The sequence below is a fragment of the Macrobrachium rosenbergii genome, chromosome 2, assembly GCF_040412425.1.
Source record: "Macrobrachium rosenbergii isolate ZJJX-2024 chromosome 2, ASM4041242v1, whole genome shotgun sequence".
Classification (NCBI taxonomy): Eukaryota; Metazoa; Arthropoda; class Malacostraca; order Decapoda; family Palaemonidae; genus Macrobrachium; species Macrobrachium rosenbergii.
The window spans coordinates 78,308,625-78,336,124 of NC_089742.1; the positions used below are offsets into that span (position 1 = coordinate 78,308,625).

The 27,500-nt window shown below is 34.6% G+C and overlaps 1 protein-coding gene across 2 annotated transcripts in view; it reads right to left on the reverse strand.

Moving 5' to 3' along the window:
• LOC136848797 (uncharacterized) overlaps positions 1-27,500 on the reverse strand; it is a 137,604-nt gene that overhangs the window by 82,670 nt on the left and 27,434 nt on the right. The window contains exon 2 of one of the 2 annotated variants that reach the window (XM_067121455.1): positions 20,842-20,855. The exons of the other annotated variant lie outside the window; for it this stretch is intronic. The gene's annotated coding sequence lies outside the window, so the exon portion shown is untranslated. The remainder of the gene's footprint in view (positions 1-20,841; positions 20,856-27,500) is intronic. 2 annotated transcript variants of the gene reach the window in all.

A 27,500-nucleotide genomic window follows, 5' to 3' on the forward strand; every position in this document is an offset into this window, starting at 1 on the left:
TGAAAAAGGATTAACAACATAAACAACTATACAGAAAGCTTTATTTTCATTGCTAAAGAAGGTGAGGGAGACAGGTTGTTTTAATTTCTCCAGTTCGTTTATTTTTAATTCCGAACGAAACATTTCTAAATATATCAGAATTTGTGCATTACCATAACTCTTCCTTGATATTAAATTGTTTGCTATAGCCGCGTGGAAGACAATTTTGGGAATTTTACCCTTCTCTTTTAAGGTACCTTTATTTACTGCCATGCTATTCTTTATCTGCTTTAATTCAATTTCAACATCTCTTGTTATGTTACTGATGTTTTTCCCACGACTTTCAACATTATTGCCACACCTTCAATTGGCTTTAATTCATTTGTTTTCCCAAGTATTGAGCAAGTGAACAAAAATATTAGCCACACTTATCTTTTGTCTTCTCGAAACGTTTCCCAAAACATTATTGTTTATAAGCAAGCATTCTGAAATATGTTATCCCTTTCGTAAAATATTTGACGGAAATATTCTTTTGGATCGCCTATAACGATTTAATAAGCCTTTCAAACCCAAGCTCAGATTCACTTACGATGCATAGGTGGGTCCTTTTTTATGGCATTTAACTCGTCATTCGACCGTTTACTTTTGTGTTTAGGTTTTTTAACGTGTCACATTAATAATGAACATTTGGCAAGAATGATTATCTTCTCAGACAGTGAAGAAATGGAAAAATGGTGTTTCATAACTCTGGCTCCACGATATACGGACACAAAAACGCATAAGGACTGACATGGATAAATCGCTAATTATTAGTCTACTTTCCAAGGCAGGTCTTTTCCTCGTACATTTCATACAAGAATTTCGAAGGAACCGTCGATTTTTTTTTACTTAGACATAATTTACCACGGAATATAAAACATATTCAGACTATTGAACATTCATATGCAAAAGCATCAAGGGTGGTGAAGTCCGTTTAAAGACAAATAAAATAATGAGAAATTGCCTCTTTAGTTCGTTGTTGAAATTTGATCTCTCAGTGCACTCATGAATGTTATGTTAGAATCTTCCAGTGTGTATACCCAAGGAAGGCCTGAAATCTTTGCACATATGGAATATCGTTAACAAAAAACATAGTTTAAACTAAAAACATATAACCGTTACATTTTTTTTTTAGTTCAGATTACTAGCTTTTAGTATTTTTTTTTCTTTCCTTAATAAACGCTCCAAGAAGAGGTCCCTTGGCGGACAAAATTGTTGAGCACTCTTCAACCATGTATATTTTACATTTCCTATATGGAATAAAACTGAATGATATATCTTCGTATATAGGAAGATTGCTAGTATTATTAAAATCTTCCATTCTGACTCAAGGTAAACAAAACGAATTATATTTTAGATAACATTAATAATTCGTTAATTATTATCCGTGTATAATTCACGAGCACAATATCGTAAAGCGGGAATTCAGCGTTTTATACTAAGAATTATATTCGTTTTTCGTACGAGGCAGTAAATCTTCTTGAAAATATACGAAGGGACGTGGAAGCACTACGATAAATTACATATGAAAAATAAATATATAATAAATATAAGTGGAGAATTCTTTTTTACACTTCAGTTGGAGGTTGTACTTGCGGAACATATGAAACTGACTTATCTTACCCAATACGAATCGCTGTTCAAAAGATGCAATTTATTGAATAACTTCAGTTCGTCCGATAGCGTCGAAGATCCTTGTTTGTTCATTGTTAAATTTCGTCTCATTTTTCATCTTTTGTGAATGTCCTAACTTCATGATGTTTCAACGAGGCAGTCGGTGTATTTTAGTAATAAAAACGGATCATTTCAAGTACAATTGAGTCCTTTAACTCTTGGGGTCAAGATTTTTAATATCAGTCAATATTAGAATATGCAACTTTCCCAAAACTTATAAAGGACAAAAATCTTTTCTGATATCTGAACTGAGCACGACAGAGTCAATGAATGTTTTAGTCGCTGGTACTCTTTGCGCACAACAAACACTCAATAAACCAAACATTGATTGACATCAAGCAATTAAGACGTCATCAAAGTATATTAGAAATTCCCTTTGTTGTCAACACGCTTTTCGTTTCGTCACCTTTGTATCTTTCATCGCTACCGCGTCTTTATACGCATTGGATTCTTTCCTTTACTTATTATTTTTCATCCTTTAATAATCACACTTTGGTTCTTAACTTGTTGAAGGATTTCTTTCCTACAAATGGGGTAACCTCATCATTATCTGAAGACGACGAGCTATAATAAATTTACTGTATAATTATCAATTAGTTTCTAAAAGAAGTCAACTTAGGTGAAAATACGATTTCCATTCTCTTGAAGGTAATGGGGTTTCTTCATGTGATCATCATTTCGTCAAGGACTTGTACTGACTAATGTATTGAAAAAGTTTGAAGAAACCTAGAAATTAAGATGTGATCGCGGTTATTACGCATAGACAGACAGACAGACAACACACAGGCACGCACAGAAAGCACACACACACACACATATATATATATATATATATATATATATATATATATATATATATATATATATATATATATATATATATATATATATATATATATATATATATGTGTGTGTGTGTGTGTGTGTGTGTGTGTGTGTGTGTGTGTGTGTAGAATCTATTGGTCACTTTTACTAGACACGTAAGTAATTGTAATAATTATAATGCCCTCTTAACTTCTCGAATCCTTCGCGTTTTTTTTTTTTTGAAATATTATCTTCTACAAAGTTTAAGATCCAAGCGCAAGAATTCTGAAGCAATTATGATGTCCGGTAGCGGGAAACGATCCCGCATCCCATAATCAGAAGTAGGTCACGTTGCTGACCTGACCAGGGTCGGTAACGTGACCTTGTTGTGATTATGGGACGTGGGTTCGTTTCCCGCAACCGGACATAATTGCTTCGAAAATCTTGCACTTGGATTTAAGGCTTTGTAGTGACAAGCGTATCTAAAAAAGCGTAAAGAATTCGAGAAGTTAAGAGGGTTTTGTGGTTGTTACAATTACACACATATACATACATACATACATACATACATATATATATATATATATATATATATATATATATATATATATATATATATATATGTGTGTGTGTGTGTGTGTGTGTGTGTGTGTGTGTGTATATATATATATATATATATATATATATATATATATATATATAATATATATATATATATCTGTGTGTGTGCGGAATGTATGCAAGTGTATGTGCGCGCGCTTTTGTGATATTTGAGTTATGGCTTCCTTACATTTTGTTCAAATCACCATTCCCGAACCTTCTAAATTCCAGCAGACAATTTTCAAGTTGATGTCTGCCTCGGAACAACGGATTTGCTGCTGAATACAATAATAATTTCTGGGAAGGTTTATCGAACTTTGCACTTGATGTATGGTTTTGAATTTCTTTTCTTTTTAGGTAGGTACATATGAAACAGTAAACCATGGAATATGGATAACTTTATTTTGTATTCTGTATATCCGCTTGCAAAAATCTACACTTTTTAGTCCACAAATGTAAGATTTAGAATCCAAAATCCAAACAGCAGACAGTTCAGCCCAGCAATATCAGTAATGGTGGCGACCAAGAAGATTTGTTGGCGCTTTAGTCACGGAGTGTTCATACTGAGGACACATAGGTATTCCCTGGAATCTAATGGATGCTCTCCTCAGCATTACTGTTCGAAGGTTTGGCAGGGCACAGGATTACTTACATGTTTGCTGCATTATAATCCTAGCGCGTGTGTGGGTATGGCAGAAAGGGGCGGGGGATGGAGGGATAGAATATTATCCTCTATACACACGAAAAAGTGAATGTCTTATACAGTTGTGGTGTGAACATTACAGAAAAACGCTGGTGTAGTTTTCTATGTGGTTTAAGTCATTTTGGTACGCATGATTGTTGCAAAGGAACATGTACCTGTAGTCTTACGTTTCCTGTGTGGAATTTTATGCTTCCCCCTAATCTCTTCTCTAATTCTTCCTTAGTTGTTCTTTCACCGGTGTGTATGTATGTATGTATGTATGTATGTATATGTATATATATATATATATATATATATATATATATATATATATATATATATATATATATATATATATATATATATATATATACATGCGTGATGGTAATGAGGTATCTAATGATGTTTGCAGGCATATGTATTCCAAATTAGGCCTGATTAACGAATGCATTCCTACTTTCAATGAAAATTATTCACCCTTAGATCTCACACGTTCATAAATATCAAACACTGACGCTGGCTCAGTAGTAATGTGTTTATCAACTTTAAGAAAATACATCGTTGAAAACATAAAGAGATAGACCACTCTTTACATCAGGCTTTCTTCAAGGATTGGCGAGTGTTTTTACATTGTACACTCTTAAAATGAAAAAAAATTGGTGTACTCACAAATGTTCATAGTCTTACAAAACAGAAGTCTAGTAGCCTAAAGAAGTGTTAGTTTCTCGTTTGTGTTCTTTTGGGTTTCTCGCTTGTCTGCTGCGATCTAATTAAATGTATTTCGAGGCTGAGAGCAGCATCTTCATCTCTATCTTTTTCAGTAGCCTCTCCGTCATCCATCTTTCCCTTGGTTAATGACCTTTTGAGATATATGTTGCTAATTTCCTGAAGTTTGAAAATACTATCACAGAATTATGAAGTTCTCATTCTTGGGAATACTATTTTTGTTTTCCAAAATCTCTTTAGCTTCTTTTAAATATGCAATTAAGTACTCAAATGACCAGATAAAACAATATGCTTTAAAAAGTACATTGCCTAATGCGTTTTGACATAGCATATATGGTTTAAAAAGTACATTGCCTAATGCATTTTGACATAGAATATATGGTTTAAAAAGTACATTGCCTAATGCATTTTGACATAGAATAAAACAAGTTTGAACTCACAGTATCTTGACTGCAAACGTTTCTCATAAATTTTTTTAAAATGATAGTCAGGTATGTAATTACATTGTTAAAAAGTAAAAAAGCCGCCGAAGCTTCTTCGGCGCAATCGAGTTTTCTGTACAGCCGCTACAACGAATTCATTATAATAATAATGAAGACAGCACACACCCAGGAAGTCTATTGTCTTGTCTACTTGCACATTATTCCAACTTTTCTGGAATCTGTTATAATTATCAAGAGTACATAAAAAAAATTGAAGCCCAGTCAAACTGAGACTTTATGCAGTCGTTTAAGAAAAACCTTACTTACAAATAATAATTTTCAGCTACTCACTGATTATATCATCTTAGCTATTCAATTACTTTCCTTCAAGAAATAAAGAAAATAAGGCAAATAATGCTCTAATGTGACTTATTAATGTTTATACTTTTTCAGCATTTCTCTACTCTGCCTACAACGGTGAATAGATTATTTCGGAATTTTTCTGATTATTTTGTTTTTATCTATTCTATCCGTCTTTATAAATAACGTCTTTATAAATAGCCTCAGTATTTTTTTAAGATCTGAGGGCGGACAGAAAAATTGAGGACAGAATAAAGTGCGGACAGACAGACAAAGTCGGAACAATAGTTTTCTTTTACAGAAAATTAAAATACCTCTTTAACTTGCAATTGCAAAAAGGATCGGCTATTTTCGGGAAAACGAAACCTCAGTGCCAATAACAGAAAAACAAAATAGGAAAATAACAAAAAGAGGACAGAGGAAGACAGCTGTCACAAAAAGACATTCAGATATGCGACGTCGAGAAACAAACAACATCGTCTAGACAAAGAAATCCGATAAGAAGAAAGACAAAATAAAATGTAAAAAAAAAAATAAATAAAAAAAGCAATACGACCTTATGGGATACAAGAAAAACAAGTTTCTCCACCACTCGTCAATTACGTGGTTGTCGACATGTCTCCTCTCATATCTATTTTTTTTTTTATTTCACCATCGAGAATCAATAAACTTGGCACAACTTCAAGTGCCAACCCCAACAAATTTTATCTCTGACCCTACAACTCACCGGCACAGACGAGTGTCACTGATATTCCAAAGAACCTTATTAGCATTTCGATACCTTACTTTATTTATTGGGTTATGTTTTTTCTTAATTTATTAAAGCTTACAAAGAAAAAGTCTCTCTCTCTCTCTCTCTCTCTCTCTCTCTCTCTCTCTCTCTCTCTCTCTCTCAACACACACACACACACACACACACAAGCGCGGGCGATCTGCTAGTATAATGAAGCTTTTGCACCATTACTTTAAATTCCTGAGTTGAAGATAAATTCAAGTTTTTAATAGAATTTAAATTTAACATGAAGTACATCAATGCAGAGGTAGAGTATCTACAATAAAAAGCACCAGTCTATCATCTCACCCGTAAGGGCGCACTGAAGTTCACTAAAAAAAAATGTCAAGTTACAGCGGAAATCTGTGGCATAATGTATCTAACCTAACGGAGATTAACTTCAGCATTTACTAAGTGTTACTTGTGAAAACACTAATCTGAAATGAGGCACACGTAAAAAAAAAATTGTATATAAAAAAAGTTGTTGTTACTTAAAGTGTCAGGCATATTTTAGTTTTGCCTGAGTATTATCTCACCACCACATGAAAGTTACACTTATAGAATTCATACAAAAAATATATTTTCCATAATACTTATATCTAATTGAAAATCATCAAATATTTTGGACTTCTTACATTCATTCTTTTTTCAGATACTTTATGTATCACCCTGAGTTCTACGCCCAAGAAATCTGGGAGGGAAATTAACTTTGAGTAAGTTCCGATATTTTGCTAGAGAGAACGATGTCCTGGCCCTTTCTTGCTCAATTTACCTCGTCTATATCCCATCCAGGAACGCGTAACCATCACGGCAAGACTAGAGGGCACCGAAGTAGCAATATATAGTCTCCACTGGACAGAGAAATGAGCATCTGCCTTGTGTTTTATCGCCCATTCAGTTAATAAAGTTTATATCATGGTGGACTATTCTAGATGTAAAAATAAAAAAAATAAAAACGAAATTACAAAAAATAAAATTATATCTTCTTCTATCTTCTCTATATAATAAAAGTGAATGTTTGTATGTTTGTCCGCTATAGAAATCCGAACCGCTTGACAGACGCAGAAAAAATCTTGCGCGCGGCCCCTATGTCACCATAGAAAGGTTATAACTCAAAATCAAACCCCTACCCCATTGACAGACATACATACGTAGACAAAACAAATGAAACTTTCGTTTTTACCGTTGCTGTTCACCTTTTCCATAGTAACTTTATGGGAGTCACCAGTGGTTTGGGCGGAAAACCACCACCTTTTCTGTTGGTGACGTCATTAAACTCCTCCCACTGCAAGCCCTATAATCAGTTTAGTACACCCAAAATAAACAGATGTGTTTGACTGTCTTAGAATTACTTACACTTAATCACAATGCAATATAAATATAACTTCTACCACCACACCAGTCAGCCCTTACAATCCTCGCAATGGAAAAAAGTAGTAACAGACCAAATGCTTCTGTGACAGACTTAACCCTTCATTAAAAAATTACTAGCGGCGAAATTACCAAATTTTTTTCAGTGTTCATCTTAAGCCAAACGTATCTTAATCATACTCTGCAATAAAATACAAATTCTTAAGTACCCTATGGTATTACCATCATCATATCTAATTACTTAATCTAGTAGAAAGACTTCTTAGTTACGGCCATAACTTTGAAGATAAAGAACTACCGTTCATCCTATTTGGCGTACAATAATAATCCCCTATAACATCAATTTTCGATCAGAATTTACGTGAATTTTGATCACAGTTTTTGACAATTATTAATATGTGTTTATTACCTCGATAAAATCAACATTGAATCACCCTGTATTGATAATTTCTGTAAGACTAGACGAAAACAAATCCATCAACCATCCGTGCATATGTATTAGCTATTGGCTAAACTCGCCGTGCATGACCTATGTTGTTTAATTTTTTTTATTCCTTCAAATGCGAATTTCCTCAATAAATCGTTAGTGCCTTCTGTGGTTTTACCTTCGGAATTCGTTATAACGGAATATAGATGATTACATTTGGAAATCTTTTCTGAAAGGCATTTGCAGAATTTACGTTGATGGAGGGTACACGTACATGATGCAAATAGGGATTAGATTAAGAACCGGTAACTGCTGCAATCTGAGGAACGGTGGTGCGGTCGTTTATAGTGGGAGTGGGGTAAAGAATATTTGCCACTGCAAGTCAGTCTCTCTCTCTCTCTCTCTCTCTTAATCAGATAATTTAATCAGTATATACATGCCTATTTATATATATATATATATATATATATATATATATATATATATATATATATATATATATATATATATATATATATATATATATATATATATATATATATTTTTTTTTTTTTTTTTTATTTATTTATTTATTTATTTATTTATTTATTTATTGCCAAAACTCTGAAACATTTGTTTGTCTGTTAGTATTGGAGCACAAGATCAAGTGTTAATTTATCTGTATCCTCCCCCGTTCTCTCTTCCATCCCATCCTCCCACCCCTCCCCTCCCATCCCCTCCCCTCCCCTCCTCCCTCCCCTCCCTCCTCCCCTCCCTCCCGTCCCTCTTCCATCCCCTTCCCCCTCTCCCCCTACCCCTACCCCGCCCATTATCCCTTCCTCCTCCCCCCTCTCCCTCCTCTACACTTCCCTCTTCCCTCTCCTTCCCTCCTCCATCCCCCTCCCTCCCCTTCCCCTCCCATCCCATCTTCCCTCCAGCTTCCCCCTCCTCCCTTTCACTCTTCTCTCCCGTCCAAACCCCCTCCCTTCCCCCTCCCCTCCCCTCCTACTCCTCCTTCTCCTCCCCTTCTCTCTTCCCCTCTTCCCTCTCCCAGCCCTTCCCCTATCCTCCGTCCCTCCCCTCCTCTGTAAATAGGGCTGGTGCTGCCCGTAGACTTTGTAACTAAAGTGGTATATAAATTAGGCAATGTTTACGTCTGTCTTTCTGTGCTGTTTGTTGCCAGAGAGTTTCAAATCGTTCTTTTAGTCATTTACTTATAATTTCTCGTGCTTAATCAATATAGCACAGAAGAAACATATGAGCACGTTTATTAATATTATTACTAATCCGCCTACTGCTAATTTTATTATCATTATTGAGTATACACATACTATATATGGTACAAACCACACACACACACACATATATATATATATATATATATATATATATATATATATATATATATATATATATATAAAGTAAATAAAAAGGTGACCCAACTAGACACGGGTGGTCTAGGCAATATATATGAAACGGTGTCAAGGTACCTGTCAAGTTTCCATGATGTATATACGAAAATATGGAAATGCTACTTTTTTTCATTACAATAAAAAAGTGACCCCACGGCCATAGGTGGTATAGGCAAGATATATGATAGAACGGTGTCAAGATGACATGACGTACAGTATATACGAAGGTATGGAAATGCTACTTTTTTCATCACAATAAAAAGTGATCCAACAGGTCTCGGGTGGTCTAGTACATATATATATATATATATATATATATATATATATATATATATATATATATATATATATATATATATATATATATATATATATATATATATATATATATATATATACACACACACACACACACACAATCATCATGATTATTTAAAGTGTGACAAAACATTGCAGAGGAGATGTAGGAAAGTTTTTCTGAGTTTTTCAGAGATTTCCCGGGCAGCACCAGGTTGGTTAGCTAATAATATAGTATAATAACACAACACAATCTTCTCTAAACAATATACTACGGAAAATATATCTCTTTACATATTAGCTTAAAAATGTAACACACATACAAATGATATTCAGACGATAAGACTTACTGATTCATATTACTTCAATATTAATCAGTAAAATAGTCCCGCTTCATTTCTTGAAGATATTACGAAAGCATGGCAATGCTGAATGAAAAACTAAAGACGCTGCTCTGAAAAAAATATAAGGAAGAATAAAAATTGGAAGAATGTCTCATTATGACAAGAGAGTGTCACCTGTCTTACACCATGGCGAATCACGTTTCCTCACTAATGATCCCCTGAGGGAATTGGAAGACTCAACGACTTCTTAAGCACCTCCTCTCGGTCAACCCACACTCTATTAAACAGAAATACTTATATAACAACTCTCAAGTCATTTCTGATAATAAGAGAGTACATCTAAAAACTATTTTTTCACGGCCACTTACATAACCCTTGCCATCACTTTTTGCTTCGTAGAGAGTACATCGAAATACCACTATCTACAGTCACAAAAGTTGAGGATGACGATGAGGATATGAGAAAATCGTGCAAGATATGGTGTTTTGGGTAAATCTAACTTTTTTTTTAAATTCTTACCGACCAATGGGGAGTCTAATGGGAATCATCGACTATCGATTTGGCCTTGAAGAAGAGTCCTCGACAACATACAACAATATTAATTGATTTCATTTAAGTCGATATTTGTAATTAAATTTTTTTCCTCCACCAATCTAGGTTTTGACAATTCTTAAGCGTCCTACTGTAATCATACTGAAGGCAAAAAGTACACATAAATTGTTTAAGTCATCATAAAATTTCTCTTTGCTTGATAAAAGATACATTAAGTAAAATTTCTAAAACTTTAGAGAAGATTTTTGAGAAAATCGCCCCATAATAATCTGCTGCCTCATAACTTGGTGCCTGTCGTCCTCATTTATTCTATATTTTGCAAATCAATCGTGTATTACAATTAAAAAGATCAAACCAGTTAATTGGGAGCTGAGTGAGGCATGTCAAGATTTGATAAAAAATACTGCATGTCTTTCAACAAAAATCTTTGCAAGAAATTCACCTGCACTATTACTGCAAGCAATATTATCAAAGTTACATGCATTTTGCTATAGTAGTTAATTATTCCATACAACTCTTCTAATAAAATTTCCTAATAAAATCTGATTTTTTATTAATAAATAAGCATTTCATTTTATTAATATATAATGTTCGGTTAGTGTAATGTTCTGTCTTTAAAAATAAATATCTTGGAACTCGAAAAACAATAACCCCATTAAACGTTGCAGTGAACTAATTTCTTTAAAGAGGGAATATAGTTCAATATTTCTTTTACAGAATTTTGATACCATTCATGGACAAAAGTTGAATTCAGACGCAGAAACTGCAGATTATTCAGACTCAAAAGCTACATAGTTTCTTTTTTTATCGAAACCATCCCAGCACATGAGCTCATTTTCCCAAGGATAAGTCTCTTTTTATGACAGTTGATTTTAGGTGGCAGTTGTGCAAAGTGAATTCAAGACTTTGTCTGAAGGAAATGGAGATTCCATAAGTCTCTTATTTTTGTTTCCGTTGTAATATATTTCAAAATCACCCACGTAATTTTTGTTTGTGGGATTTACCATTTAAGCCTGATGTTCTGCTGCTTTAAGAATTCTAAATTTGCTCTTCGACAGTGGAAAAATGTAGAAACGGTTTCTGTTTTTTTATCTTTAATATTTCAGTAAAGCTGTGTGGGTTTCAAAGGAATAGATGACACACACACACACACACACACACTGACACACACACACACACACACATATATATATATATATATATATATATATATATATATATATATATATATATATATGTGTAGCATATATATATATATATATATATATATATATATATATATATGAGTATATATATATATATATATATATATATATATATATTATGAACTCGTAGGTGGTGTACAGGGTCTAAATCCAGGTTCTTTTGATCTGATTTTATAATCAATACCACAATGGAAGAATTCCAAGGAGTACGATCACTGAACAAACAAACCCCTCAGATAATCTCAGAAAGGATATACAAAATACTCGACAATAAGTTTAACAATTTAATATAAATAATAATCAACATTTAGAAAACTCAATTAAACTGACAAATAGGGAAGAAACATACAATCATCAACAATAAAAATCCCATGACACTGTGCAGTTGCTTCACTGAATGATCACGACTATGTGAAAGGACAAGATAAAGGTAGAAACTAATTCTCTCTCAATCACACAATAGTGGTAGACAAAAAGGGGGAAAAAGGAAATCTTAACCTGATTACAACATTTCAAACATCTAATACTTCAAACATACTTATAGCTACACGAAGGATTTACACATATGGTAACATGCATTGACAGAGAATGATTCCAACGGGGAACACTATGCCTCCAAAAAGGTTGTCCCTGTTCGCCTGAAAGAGACCCTTCTGGGATCACAGCACGTCCTGCAATGAACAGCTGCAAACTCTTTACACGAGAAGACAAATCCTATATGAATCATCAAAATAAAGTGGTTAATAGGAGTCTTACGTTTTCACCACTGAAGACCTCCTCACGACTCCAAGGACACAGTGTTATAGGCAGTGGCAGTAATGCATACGACCGTCCTCTACGACGTCCTCCAGTAAAGGATCCAAGCAGTAGCAAAGTCTAACTCTCCTTTCCAGCTGCTGGCACCAAGAGGCTCACAATCCTGGCCTCCAAATCTCAGTCCAGAACCCAGCCTGAAGGTTGAAAGGAGGTCAAAGTCACACTCCGGAGACACTGCAAGCAGGAGAGCGTCGCTACAAGACTGCCGAAATATCACAGGTCCTTCTCAAATGGAGCCGAATACAGGAGTCCTTTCTCATGATCCAAAGGCGCTCGACAGAACAGAGGAACAGGATAAGATGCTGAAAAAACAGGCGACGAACAGCCGAACCATCATGCATGAAAATAAAAACAAACTTCATGGGCGGAGTATCAATTATGTAACAACCACCGCAAGGGAGGAAACACCTAAACTAGCTTTCAAGGAGTACTGGACAAATTTACAACTACAAAACTTTAAACGAAATAAAAGTATTCAAGAAACACAAATTATAAATAAAAATTTAATTAATTTATAATACCTCCCACTAAAAGGAAAAAATAATAATTTATTATTTTTTTGAAGAGCAATGAAGTAAGCGGAAAATTTTAAACATACTCAAATTCAAGAATTACTACACAACAAACAAAATTAAACAAACAGAAAATGTCAATACCTAATAGGAAAGTCATCAGAAAGAAATATATATTACTGATGAAATGACCTAGAAAGTACATCAGGTATAACATTATCCCTGCCAGCTATGTGCTTAATTTGAATATCGTACCCTGCAAAGAACAACCCACCTAAGTAGTCTCATATTCTGTCCTAAACGCTTGAATGAAAACTAGGGATTATGGTCTGTATAGATCATAACTAAAGTAAGAACCCAGTACTGAAAATGGGTTAAAGCCTTTATTATTAGACACAAAGCTTTTGATCGTGAATATTTTTACCGCCGGTGACAATTTTCTGAAAGTACGCTACGGGAGAACATTCTGAGTCATCTTCCTGAAGAAGAACGGCTCCAAGACCGACGTCACTTGCATCTGTAGCTAATCTAAAAGGCAAATCAAAATTTGGGGATTGCAATAGCGATAACCTAATTAATACAGCCTTCAGTTTTTCAAAAGCCTCCTGACACTCTTTAGTCCATACGAACTTTACGTTTTTCCTTAACAAATTTGTTAACGGAGTTGAAATTTCTGAAAAATTCTTAATGAATCGTCGGTAATACCCGACCATACCTAAAAAACGTCTAACCCCTCTTCTGTTCTGGGGAGCGGAAAAATCTATTACTGCCTCACTACTTCTACCTGATCAGCGGGTACATTTAGTGACCTACTAGCCCTGTAGATTAAACCATTCTCCTTCAAAAAACAGGTTTAGAGACATCTTTACAATCATTAATTTCTAACACCCTAAACTCATTCTGCTGTGCTTCCTTAAAAGCTTGCATCCCAGTCGATGCCATGAAAATTAATATTATCATCATCACTACTAACTATCGTCTCAAAGTCCGACACTTGTTTATCTATAACCTCAGAATCGAGTTCCACATCTGAAGATCAACCTCTCTAGCTCGAGATCGTGTCATAACAAAAATAGATTCAAAAATCATTTTTAGCTTTCGATCATTAACCAGATCAACCATAGTCAAAATAGGAAATATGTCACACTCGGTGCTTACCGCCAAATCATTTGCAAACAAAATATCAATGTTAGGTACTGGTAAAGAATCCACTACAGCAAAATTTGCACTTCCCCGAAAATAGTCAGTCCCAAATAAAGTTTCTCTATGGACACGACGCCACAGTGTTTGGAAATCCCCCTAGTAAAAACAAAATGGTCATTCATGAATACAAAATTATCGTGGAACAGACCTCCTTAAGACTAACGACTGCGCTGCTCCTGTGTCCCTTAAGATATTCACACTTCTTCCAACTTTTTAGTATCGTCAGTATAAATTGTCCCTCTCGATATGTACCTTGAAACCCTAGTCATTTTGATTCATCTCACGCGGCACTTCCGCAGAAACTAAAGCTACAGGTTCACTGTTTTTTCCAGAAGTTCCTTCTAGCAAAACAATCTACTTTGAGATGCCCTCTACGGTTACACCAATGACAAATTACATCAGTCCTCGCGGTTTTCTTATTACTACCACTGTCCCTCCTATTACTATTTACAAAGCTACGTGTTTCGTTACTACCATTCCTACTTTCAGTTTCGTCCTTATTCCTTTTCCTGTCAAATGCAGAATTGTCAACATAGGTATTGAGATCGGACTGATTTCGGTTATTTCCTCTCCATCCGTTATTCCGAGGAAGAAATCTCTTAGAGTTATTTTCTTTGACGCAGTCTTGCCGGTGGGCAAGAGAATACTCATCCGATGCTATCGCTATTTCCTGTAATGAGTCTAACTTTAGTTCATCGAGATGAATTTTAAGATCCCTACCAACCATTCTCTTAAATTCCTCAACTACAATTAACTCCTTCAACTTATCAAAAGAATCCGCTTCTTTTGACTTCATCCAATCATCGAGAAACTGTTCCTTTTTCCTAGCGAATTCAACAAAAAGTCATACCGGTCTCTTTCTTGAAATTTCGAACTTTTGTCGGTATGCTTCCGGGACCAAGTCATAAGCTCTAAGAATGATTGATTTTACAGTGTCATAATCGGATGCCAAGTCTTCACTTAAAGTATTATAAACCTCTGAGCTCACCTTCAATTTACACTGGAGCATAGTGGTCCACATGTCCCAGGCCAGTTTAATTTCTTAGCAATACGTTCAAATGAAATGAAAAAATCAGGAACATCTTCTTCATTGAACACTGGACTAACTTTAAAGCATGCATTAGATCAAACCTATTAGAATTACTATTACTATTATTACTAATCATCATTTGTAACCTAATCTTCATGTTCTCTTTCTTTACCGCGTTCTTCTGCCTTCAACTGTAATGCTTTATATTCTAACTCTTTAATCCTCGCTTGTTGTGATAGGATATTTAACGTCAACTCACTCACGTCATTGTTACCTAGTTCATCTATTTCCTCTGCCTCCCCTTTGCTAATGTCATGACCTCGCTCTGTCTCACCGAATACTACGGCTTCCTTGGAAGTACCCTTGTCACTCTTAGCTACTCTAAGGACCTCACGCAATAACTGACCCTTCCTTATTTCTGTAGGTAATTTAACTTAAGAAACTCAGCCAAAAACCATAGTTCATCACGCTTAGGTCAAAATTTCTTCCTCCCACTCTGGCTTAGCTAAGAACTGGCGCTGCCGCTTTCACTACCCTATCTTCAAAGAACGGCATCTTTCAGGGTATAAAAGCAAGAAATACTGAGATCAAATCACTCTGTGACCTAACCCCACGTATTCTTCCTGAGACCAACTCCTCAAGGTCAGATTGTCATTCAGATCCTGGCAAGGTCGCCAATTATTATGAACTCGTAGGTGGTACAGGGTTCAACCAGGTTCTTTTGATCTGATTTTATAATCAATACCACAATGGAAGAATTCCAAGGAGTACGATCACTGACAAACAAACCCCCTCAGATAATCTCAGAAAGGATATACAAAATACTCTGACAATAAGTTTTAACAATTTAATATAAAAATAATGATCAACATTTAGAAAACTCACTGAAAACTGGATAAATAGGGAAGAAAACATACAATCATCAACAATAAAAATCCCATACACAGCCGCAGTTGCCTACCTAACTATCACACTAAGGCAAAGAGAAAGCGACAAGATAAAGGTAGAACCAATTCTCTCTCAATCACACAATAGTGGTAGACAAAAAGGGGGAAAAAGGAAATCTTAACCTACTTACAATAATTTCAAACAATCTTAATACTTAAACATACTTATGCATTTTAACACGAAGGATTACATATGGTAACATGTACAGTCGACAAGAGAAATGGATTCCCAACGGGGAACACTATGCCCAAAAAAAGGTTGTCCCTGTTCTGCCTGAAAGAGACCTCTTCTGGGATCACAGCACGTCCTTGCAATGAACAGGCTAAATTTCCTTACACGAGGAAGACAACTTATATAATCAAAATAAAGTGGTTAATAGGGAGTCTTACGTTTTCTCCACCACTGAAGACCTCCTCACGACTCCAAGGACACAGTGTTATAGGCAGTGGCAGTAATGCATACGACCGTCCTTTACGACGTCCTCCAAAGGATCCAAGCAGTAGCAAAGTCTAACTCTCCTTTCCAGCTGCTATACCAAGAGGCTCACAATCCTGGCCTCCAAATCTCAGTCCAGAACTCCAGCTCATGAAGGTTGAAAGGAGGTCAAAAGTCACACCTGGAGACACTGCAAGCAGGAGAGCTCGCTACAAGACTGCCGAAATATCACAGGTCCTTCTCAAATGGAGCTGAATACAGGAGTCCTTTTCTCATGATCCAAAGGCGCCCTCGACAGAACAGAGGAACAGGGATAAGATGCCGAAAAACAGGCGACGAACAGCCGAACCATCATGCATGAAAAATAGAAACAAACTTCATGGGAGTATCAATTATGTAACAACCACCGTTAAAGGGAGTGAAACACCCAAATCCAGCTTTCAAGGGACTAGGCTACTGGACTAAATTTACAACTACAAAACTTTAAACGAAATAAAAGTATTCAAGAAACATTAAATTATAAATAAAAATTTAATTAATTTATAATAACATATATATATATATATATATATATATATATATATATATATATATATATATATATATATATATATATATATATATATATATACTGAGTCACTTATAAACTGTAATAGATGGTGGGTTACATTTATTTATGTTTCTTTTAATAAAGCTATCATCACTGTTAACTAAATTTTCATTAGCAGCTGAGTCCAATAATTATTTCCCCATAAAGGACTGTGCCCCATCTCGTGGCAAGATTCCAACCGTTTTCCTCCTCAATTGTTTTTTTTTTTCAGGTCTGGGCTAGGATTTGTTATTAGGTTGCTCGTCCCATTGGCCTTGCGTACAAAAACGATGTAAGGTGCTAATGAGAATGGCTAGGGCAATCAATGGTAATGTATTCAGAGATGCAGTAATTTGCATTTAATGGCACATTGTTTCGTAGGAGTAGGTCACGTGACAATACACAAGCGCCCTCCTGACTGTGACATTGCTTTTGCCGGAGTCGTAAATGAACAATTCTGCAAAGGCATGGCTTATTATTTTGTGCAATATGTTAGCTTTTCATTTTTAGTGTGCATATATTATCACGTAATCGTTATTTTATATATAATTTTTATTTTATTTTTGCCTACAAATGGAACCTATCGGAAGAATGACACGGGTTCTTTCGCCATTGACGATTGTTGATAAGCGACGAAGCATAGTGGCGTGTCTGTCCGAATATCATTAGAGCCTAATTTAACATCGTGAATTCTGCATATGTGATTCTGGCTGTAATTGAATCCACTATTGATACTGATACAGTGAAACTTATGTCCTTAGAGGTACAAAATCATTAAAAGATTTTTTGGCAGATACATCTCTGTCATTACGCAGTTAGCTATCTAGACAGAAGGCAAAAGTGAAATTAAGACGCTTTTAGGTTTGACCTGCAAAGGTTTTTCAACATTTTACACTTCCATCCAGCTTGCTTACCAGATTTACTTCATTTCAGCAGAAGCAAACGTTTCTTCACACATCACGTGCATGTGGAATTAAGGTTTTCTTTGTTTATTCCAATATCCATACACTCATCTAATGATAGAAGCTGTTCCCGATGACCTATACGCAGACAGATCTTGATTTAAGTGACAGGTTTTTGAAAAGGAACACAAAACGTACTCTCTCTCTCTCTCTCTCTCTCTCTCTCTCTCTCTCTCTCTCAGGCACTGCTTAAAGTTTTACCTACTGCTAGAATATAACCTAGGTTTAAAATAAAAGTTGTGAGTTTTCTGTTCTTATGAAATGGTTCTTTGAGAAAATCTATTTCCTTCTAAAAGTCAACATTAGCAGGATTGTGTTGAGAAATTTAGAAGTGCTCTTTCTTTGTTGGAACTTCGTGTATGTATGTATGTATGTATGTATGTATGTATGTATGTATAGCACTAGGTTAATAAATCCAAATATAATTCATGAAGCAATTCGTTTGAGAAGGACGGTATTCCCGGAGCCGAGAAAACGGTCTATGACACTTAGGATGGAAGGGTCCGGAGTCTTGCAGCTAGTTTAGATCGCGCGTGATCTGAATAATAGGAAGGACTATACATACCAGCAATTTGTATGCCTAAGCTTTTCCTGCCATTTTCTCCGTTGAAGTTTTCACTTTTCCCATTTTCCTCGCACAAAAATAAATGAACAAACAAGTAAAGGTACAGATAAATGGATAAGTAAAAATGAAAAAAGAGACGAGTCAACATACGCATAAATGTGTGTGTGTGTGTATATATATATATATATATATATATATATATATATATATATATATATATATATATATATATATATATATATACATATATACACACACATATATATATATATATATATATATATATATATATATATATATATATATATATATATATATATATATATATATATATATATATATATATATATATATATATATATATATATATATATATATACATATACATGTATATATTATATGTATATACATATTTATATCTATATAATATATATATATATATATATATATATATATATATATATATATATACTGTATATACTTACATATATTTATAAAATTTGTTCACCTATTCACGCAAACTGGGAAGGAAACCCCTAACTCTAACTCAGAATAAATATTCCTACACATGAGACCTCGTAACAAAGTGAAGTTATGACTGGATATTTGTTTTTCTTTTCCCGAAGTCGTTCAGCCTTAAAAGGCTCTCATAACTTTTCCTCTGCAGCCATGAATTGAAGGCATCCGGAAAAATACAACCTAAGTAGTCTCATATCTTATTGGTCGTGTTATAACGTAAGGGGCAGATCCAGTAATGATGTATAAAATCCCAATTTTTGGGAGGATTGAATGACATCACCCACTTTCAATAATGCTTCGGAGCCCGGAAGGTCGTACGTTGCAAGCGACTGTAAACACTGATATGGAAATAGAACGCTTAGGTGCACAGCAAACTGCTTGCATAAATTGTCGGAGAGTTTACATAAATAACAATACTTGACATGCACTTTCGTTTTAAGTAGCCACGGAAAAATGAGCATGGTTTAACTTTTCGGATTCCGTCTTTTTATAAGACAATATCATTTGGTTGCATTATAGGCAATTGCCTTGTCACAAAATATACCTTTCCTAAACTTGCCTGATCATATTTACTTCTAATAATTCTTTTAACATCAAGAAAAATGTAAGTAATCTCAGGTCCATTGAACATGAAAGAATTAATAGGCTAAAGAAAAATTCACTTTGGCCACTACGCTAACTAATCATCTAAAGCCTCTTGACTTCTGTTGTATGATAATTCTGTCTTTAAAATTTAGCAACACGTTCTTTTTATACAAAATATAACTTCCGGTGATTTAGTCACTCTTCTTGGTTTTTGTTATCTTTCGTGTTATATTGCAACCTATATTGGTTTTTCCATTTAAATAATTTCCGCTTAGTATTCATACTCTAACTTTAGGTTCGCATTTACGATTTTTTTTTTCTTTTTTGCTTTTAACTCTGAAACACCAGAAATGCATATCCATGAATAAAAAAAAAAAAAAATAACTTGAGTAAAATACAAACAACACAGTTTACACATTACAAGAAAAGAAAATCACTTAGTGTAACAGAAGCAAGACCTTGGTATGAAACTCAATACTCTACTTGTACACTTGACTGTGTTTCTCGTCAAAACTGAGATGACTAAACTATAAGGTTATATAAAGTATTCTCAAAAAACAATGCAGCCCATTATAGTCTTTTTTATTTCCCGTCTGCACTAAACATACATCATAATGGTTAAAGAAACTGAGGCAGACAATAACCGAGTTGTGAATTTATTAGTTCTGTAAATGAAAGCTTCAGTTAATTTGAACGATTACTGCTGTGAAGTAATACATAATCATTTAAAAACTCCCGTTCTTTCATACATTGCGATACTTAATACCAACAGAACTTAGATATAATAAATAAACCCAAAGAAGAGTATCATTAAACTAACTTGAGAATATTAAATCATCGCAAAAGTGATAAAGCATTACCATCTTCCACCTTCACATGATAATGAGAGTTCTCATTCAATAAAAATTTGCTCTGTAAAGATTAACACTGTAGGAGGGAAGCATTTTTAGTTTTTCTAAGAAACTAACTGGAACTCTGGGTTTGTCCAAGTTAAAAATAATAGGAAAAATGTTTTATTTTACCTGACTTTACCTCGCAAAGGCCAGCTTCACATGAAAAGAAACGGGAAAAGGCAGTATGAGACATCACAACCTATAAAATATATCGAGAAAACTGAGTTACTCAAGCAAAAAAAAAAAGATATTAGTATAAAAGGATCGGCTGAAAATAAATAATTGTTAAAAAAAATACTTTTTAAGTAGACCAGGACGTTATGTAAGTACAAAACCATAACATTATTGTATCGAGTGAAGTACATGATAAATTACACAGTATTTGTATAAAAATCAATTTTGCTAAATAACAACGAGCAATATAGCGACAGAAACAATAATGATGAAAATAATAAGCAATGCTTGAAAAATATCGTATTATTGACATAGAACAAGAGATATATCATACAAATGAATAATAAACAAGGCGAAAAGCTGAAGAGGAAGGAAAGAGTTACTGTCTACTGTCTTTATATAAGAAGTCCAAAAGACCGTTGATTGAAAACAAAATGATGTAGTCTTAGTTAAAAGTTAAGTATACCTTAGTTTTACCAGACCACTGAGCTGATTAACAGCTCTCCTAGGGCTGGCAGGTCAAAACATTCTAGAGCCACCACCACTACGAAGAAAAGTCGTATTGTGTATGTGTAATATATATATATATATATATATATATATATATATATATATATATATATATATATATATATATATATATATATATATATATATATATATATATATATATATATATATATACAAACGGGTGTATAGAAGAGCATGAACCCAGTGATTCGACATTCTAGAAGAGATACAACCCTTGTGATTTTTCTCCATTGGGAACGGTTAGTCTCGAGATATTTTAGAATTCCGCCGTTGTCACTCCGAACACGTTCGCCCTCCATGTAATTTCCTGCCTCTTGAGTTGAGTTTCCCCCTGATCAACTCAACCAATAGCTTCTTCAAGGGCGTCTTACGAAGTGACGATAGTTTCGCATGATACAGAACTCTGTTTAGGGCTACTGCTTTGTTAGGCCTTACTTGGCATGTATATTTGCTCCTTTTTCTAGTTTTCTGTAAAAGAAAACTATTGTGCCGGCTTTGTCTGTCCGCCCGCACTTTTTCTGTCCGCACTTTATTATGGCCGCCGTCAAATCTTTAAAAGTACTGGGGCTAGAGGGCTGCAAATTGGTATGCTGATCATCCACCCGCCAATCATCAAACATACCAAATTGCAGCCCTCTAGCCTTAGTAATTTTTATTATATTTAAGGTTAAAGTTAGCCATAATCGTGCTTCTGGCAACTGTATAGGATAGGCCACCACCGGGCAGTGGTTAAAGTTTCATGGGTGGCGGCTCATACACCATTATACCGATACCACCGATAGATAGCTCTATTTTCGGTGGTCTTGAATATACGCTGTAGCGGCCGTACAGAAGACTCGATTGGGCCGAAGAAACTTCGGCCCATATTTTACTTGTTTTTGTTATGTGCATATTGCGTTCTCTACATCAAATTTTAACTAACCTTTACAACGTTAAAACCCCGCGATTCTTTTTTCAAAAATGCTATCCTGTTGAGTTTGTTCATCATATTTTTGTTTCATTACATTTTATTGCTTCCAACTTTAATTAAGCATGTGGATATAAATAGCGTGAGTGGCGACAATTACGGCAGTTGGTAGTTTAGAGTACATTTGCATTGTTACTGATTCGAAGGGTTGAATTCGAGGCTTTTGTTCGACTGAAAAGGAAAAGGAACCACCGCCAGTTACTCCACTGCAAAGGGAGAATCGACAAGATGAACAAGTAAAAAATGCGCCGAAGTTTCTTCGGCGCAATCGAGTTTTGTGTACAGCGTATAATGCTGTATGAAACTCTCAGCCACGGTCCATGAAATTCACAGCCGCGGCCCATGAAACCTTCATCCACGGCCCGGTGGTGGCCTGTGTTGGAACCAATAGCGGTGCCAGACGCACGATTATGGCTACCTTTAATCTTAAATAAAAACTAGAAAAGTGAGTAGATTGACCTGGCCGAAAGAAGGTCGATTTATGCGGTTAGAAATGGTGAACGTTGTTCTGAAAAGGTTTCAGTTGTCAGGGGCCACCATCGAAAGGTCCCTAATATCCAAGGTATACGAGCGTCTTGTCGAATACAAACTCCCGTCACCTTTCTCTTGTCTCTTTCTCTTTTCGGGCAGCAACTGTCGATATAAATTCAGATAAAGTTTTTAGTACCATTGCTAGGAATTTGAGAGCATAAAAACAAGTAAAAAATGCGCCGAAAGTTCATCGGCTCAATCGAGTTTTCTGTACAGCGTATAATAATATATGAAACTCTCAGTCACGGCTCATGAAACTCTCAGCCGCGGCCCATGAAACTCTCAGCCACTGCCCGGTGGTGGCCTGTCCTATAACGTTGCCAGACGTATGATGAAGGCTAACTTTAACCTTAAGTAAAATAAAAGCTACAAGGGCTCAGAGGGCTGCAATTTGGTATGTTTGATGATTTGAGGGTGGATGATCAACATACCAATTTGGAGCCCTCTAGCCTCGGTAGTTTTTAAGATCTGAGTGCGGACACAAAAAGTGCCGACGGACAGACAAGTAGCCATCTCAATTTTCTTTTCCAGAAAACAAAATCTGAAGCAGGTCGGCGGTAACTTAAAAATATCTTTAAAAGAGAAGAGCAGTCGGGTGAGAACTTATTCACTCCAAACCTTCAATAGAAAAAAAAAAAAAAAGAGATCCGGTTCTCAGGTGATGTTTGTATTTGGGAAAGCAGAAGGATGAGTAGATGAATAAAGTCCACCCGTCGACTGAGGCGATAGATGATATTAGAAAATGCTTTGATGAAGCGGTCGAACTATTGCAAAGGAAGACCTGTGGCCTTTCAGTTGTTTCTAATTTCCGTCTTCAAAGGGGATTCTTTTGTTTAATTTTTCAGCATTGGATCTTCACTTTGGAGAGATTACGTTCAGTCTAAATTGAACTTCACTTGGAGAACTGGACGAGGGAAGTGTGGTAAATTACTGTATTCTAGTTCTCTCTCTGTTACAGTTCTATTTTTGTTCGTTTATCTCGTTTCAGTCACCAGTAAACGCTCCCAGGATATAACCTTCAGTATCTGAATAAAGTTCTAATTAAGTAGCAAAATCAGTAATGTGAGAAATGAAAGGGCTCAAGTCTGCCATTAATATGTATCTTAGAATAATCAATGGCGTCACTCAGTCACGTGATCAGATGAAAACTGCGGCCCCGAAGGATTGGATGACAGACCTCTAAGACAGATAAAGCTGTGTAACTATCAAATATCAAGGGACGTCATGGAAGTATGAGAACTCGCTACTTGTTATACCGGGACCAATACTAATGTATTTGTTTTAAGAAAGAATTTTGGTTCTAGGAAAAGTTATTGGCGACGCTAAAAGAGATTGTTAGTACGAGTAGCAAGTTGCCAGCATTCAATTTACCCAGTCTCAATTGGGATTATACTGAATGGACAAATTTATGGAATTTATTTGTTATTATGGTTCACGGAAAAAATAAGACATCTGAAGAAGAGTGATTTTCTTGTGTAAAGGTAATGCATTGAAATTTGTCTATCGGCTTCTCACAAAAAAAAAAAAAAAAATGCGGTTTTGGATACACTGGAACAAGATGAACTAAAGGTTGTTCGTGCGAAATAAAAGTGGTTCTAGACGGAAATCCCATTGACGAATTACGAGAATTTTATGCAAACCTTGAATGTCAGTTTTGAGTATGAAACAAACTGAACTTGAGTATTAAACAGATTGAAACCGCTTTACGATAAACTGCCAAGAGAACTGGTTGCGATGGTCAAAAGGACTGCAGGAAGTACCTGACTGGACTCAAATGTTTCAAGTAAGAACTCGGGAATTTGATTCTTCCAGTCCCCGGACTCCGAGGCTGACCAAGTAAATAGTTTAGTTGCTCTGTCTTATTGCAGCAACGTAGGCCAATGAATTTTAACTTTCGTGGGAAAGAACTCAATTGGTTTAAGTGTCCAACGTTCTCTAAACACGATGACACCTTTCTGAGAACCCAAGGCGATATTTGTATTAGGTTTGCTGTGGTAGAATCTAAGTTTATCGAATTGTTGCAGAGAGAAGCATTTAAAGAAGAAAATGTATATTTGTAAAAGCGTATGAAACTGTCAGACCAAGTTTAGTGCCACAATTAAATTTCTCTTCAGAAGAATAATTAATTAAATGTCGAAGTTGAACTGAGTATAGAGAATTAGAGCAGAAATTCAGATTTCTAATATTATTTTCTAAGGGACATATTATTATTATTATTATTATTATTATTATTATTATTATTATTATTATTATTATTATTATTATTATTATTATTATTATTATTATTCAATAGATAAAACCTATTCATATGGAACAAGCCCACATAGGCCATTGACTTGAAATTCAAGCTCCCGAAGAATATGGTGTTCATTAGGAAGAAGTAAGAGGAAGTAAAGGGAAATAAAGAAAGAAGAGATCTTGATTATATATATATATATATATATATATATATATATATATATATATATATATATATATATATATATATATATATATATATATATATATATATATATATATATATTCATCAGCTAATGTCAATATTATTCTTCATCAGCTAGTGTCAAGCGCTGTTCGTCTATAAGCCGAGCTACTTCGATACAACATTTGTCGCTGAGGCTAAGTATTTCAAGGAATTAATGAAATTATTTTAATTCAAGAATATAAAATTGTATATAGGTCTCGTAGTTCATCCTAACTATCTACCTTTCCCCACTGAAAAGTTAGACAGAAATCATAGTCTTGCGTAAAAAGGCAATCTTTTATGAGCTCTAAATAGCGTTAATCGAAATGGAAACTTATTGTGAATAACAAAACTCTGACCTGTGTCTCCGGGGACTTTGATGTCAGTGATACATTCTGTCTGTTTCATCTCCAGTTTGGCGGAGGACTGAGGATGTATCCTCCAACCATACCACTCCCAGAATCTACCCGAGATCCAAGTTGTGGGCAGGTATCGTCAGGAAAACCATATCTATATTTTTGGAAACAGTGGGAAAAACAGTACATAACGGCAATGGCAAATATTCATAAAGGATTTAGAGCAGTGGTTCCCAACCTTATTTGGCCATGCCTCACCTAATCATTTTTTTTTTTTTTTTTGCATCCTGATGCCCCCTGTGGTGATGTATAATTCTATATATCACTATATATATAATTCTTATTTAAAACGTAACTCCTATTCACGTGGAGGAAGCTTAAAATGCCGTTAAATTAGTTTAAACATTCTCGAATTGCCCCCCTTTGAAAATCAAATTACCACCCTGGTGGGGCATACGCCCCCTAAACTAAATAGCCAGCCTTTGAAACATGAGGTTGTTTTGATTCTTGATGAAGAACCACACTCTGTGGAAGTTAGGAAATATTAGAGTAATTAAATAGTAAAACAAAATGAGAAATTACTAACATTAACGTAGTATACAGCAGATGGATATAAAGACCTTCCATTTTGAAATTACAACCAAAGAAAGTAAATACGAGGAAATGAGAAACAAAAACGAATCAGTGATACCACAAAGGGAGTGTCGACACTTAAATGTAAGTTTGTCTTCTTAAGAGAGTTATTAGATTTCTGGTTACCCAATATTTCCTCATGAAGTTTATTGCTTTGTTACATCCGGTGACTTTCGTCTCCATTCCACAAAAAAAAAAAAAATATCAAAACCTTTCAGTGTCACGTACAGGAGAGGTCATCTCTGCCAGATGGCTTGATTTTCTCTAAATTAAACTCACCTTAACTCACCAGGGTCAATTACAGGATTTATTTTTAAGTTATTTTCCTCTAATTTCTAATAACAAAATTCATATTTCTGCCTTGTCATTTCACGAATACCAGGAAAGTAACTGTTATCGCTTTCGTTTCGGTTTCAGTGTAATAAATCATTCAGCGGCTTTAAAGCTCTAGCGAACATTGTTTCAAATTTATCCTACCATACATCGGGGCGTTGTTTAGATCATGATATTCATTTCTGCATTTATCACAAATACATTTGCATTTGTGAGGAAGTTTGTAGTTTTTTAATGAACATATAATAATTTAGTTAGCTTGAAACCAATATCAATATGTATCCTTTTAAACAGTTGCTTCTAAAAGAACATGAAAAAATACTTTTGACAAATACTTACATATATATATATATATATATATATATATATATATATATATATATATATATATATATATATATATATATATATATATATATATATATATATATATATATATATATATATATATATATATATATATATATATATATAATCAACATATATATTTCTGATATCAGGATCGGATAGGTCTGTCAATTAAAAGACCTGGGTTCGATCCTGATATAAAAAAAAAAAAAAAAAATATATATATATATATATATATATATATATATATATATATATATATATATATATAATATATATACATACGTCCTATAATATCAATTATTTGTCAAAATGTATTTTTTTCATATTCTTTTAGAAGCTACTGTTTAAAAGGATACATACTGATATTGATAATAAGTCCACCGTCTAAATTATTATATGTGTGTGTTTGACGGGGATGTATGTATGTGTGTGTGAGTTGTGTGTGTGTGTGTGTGCAT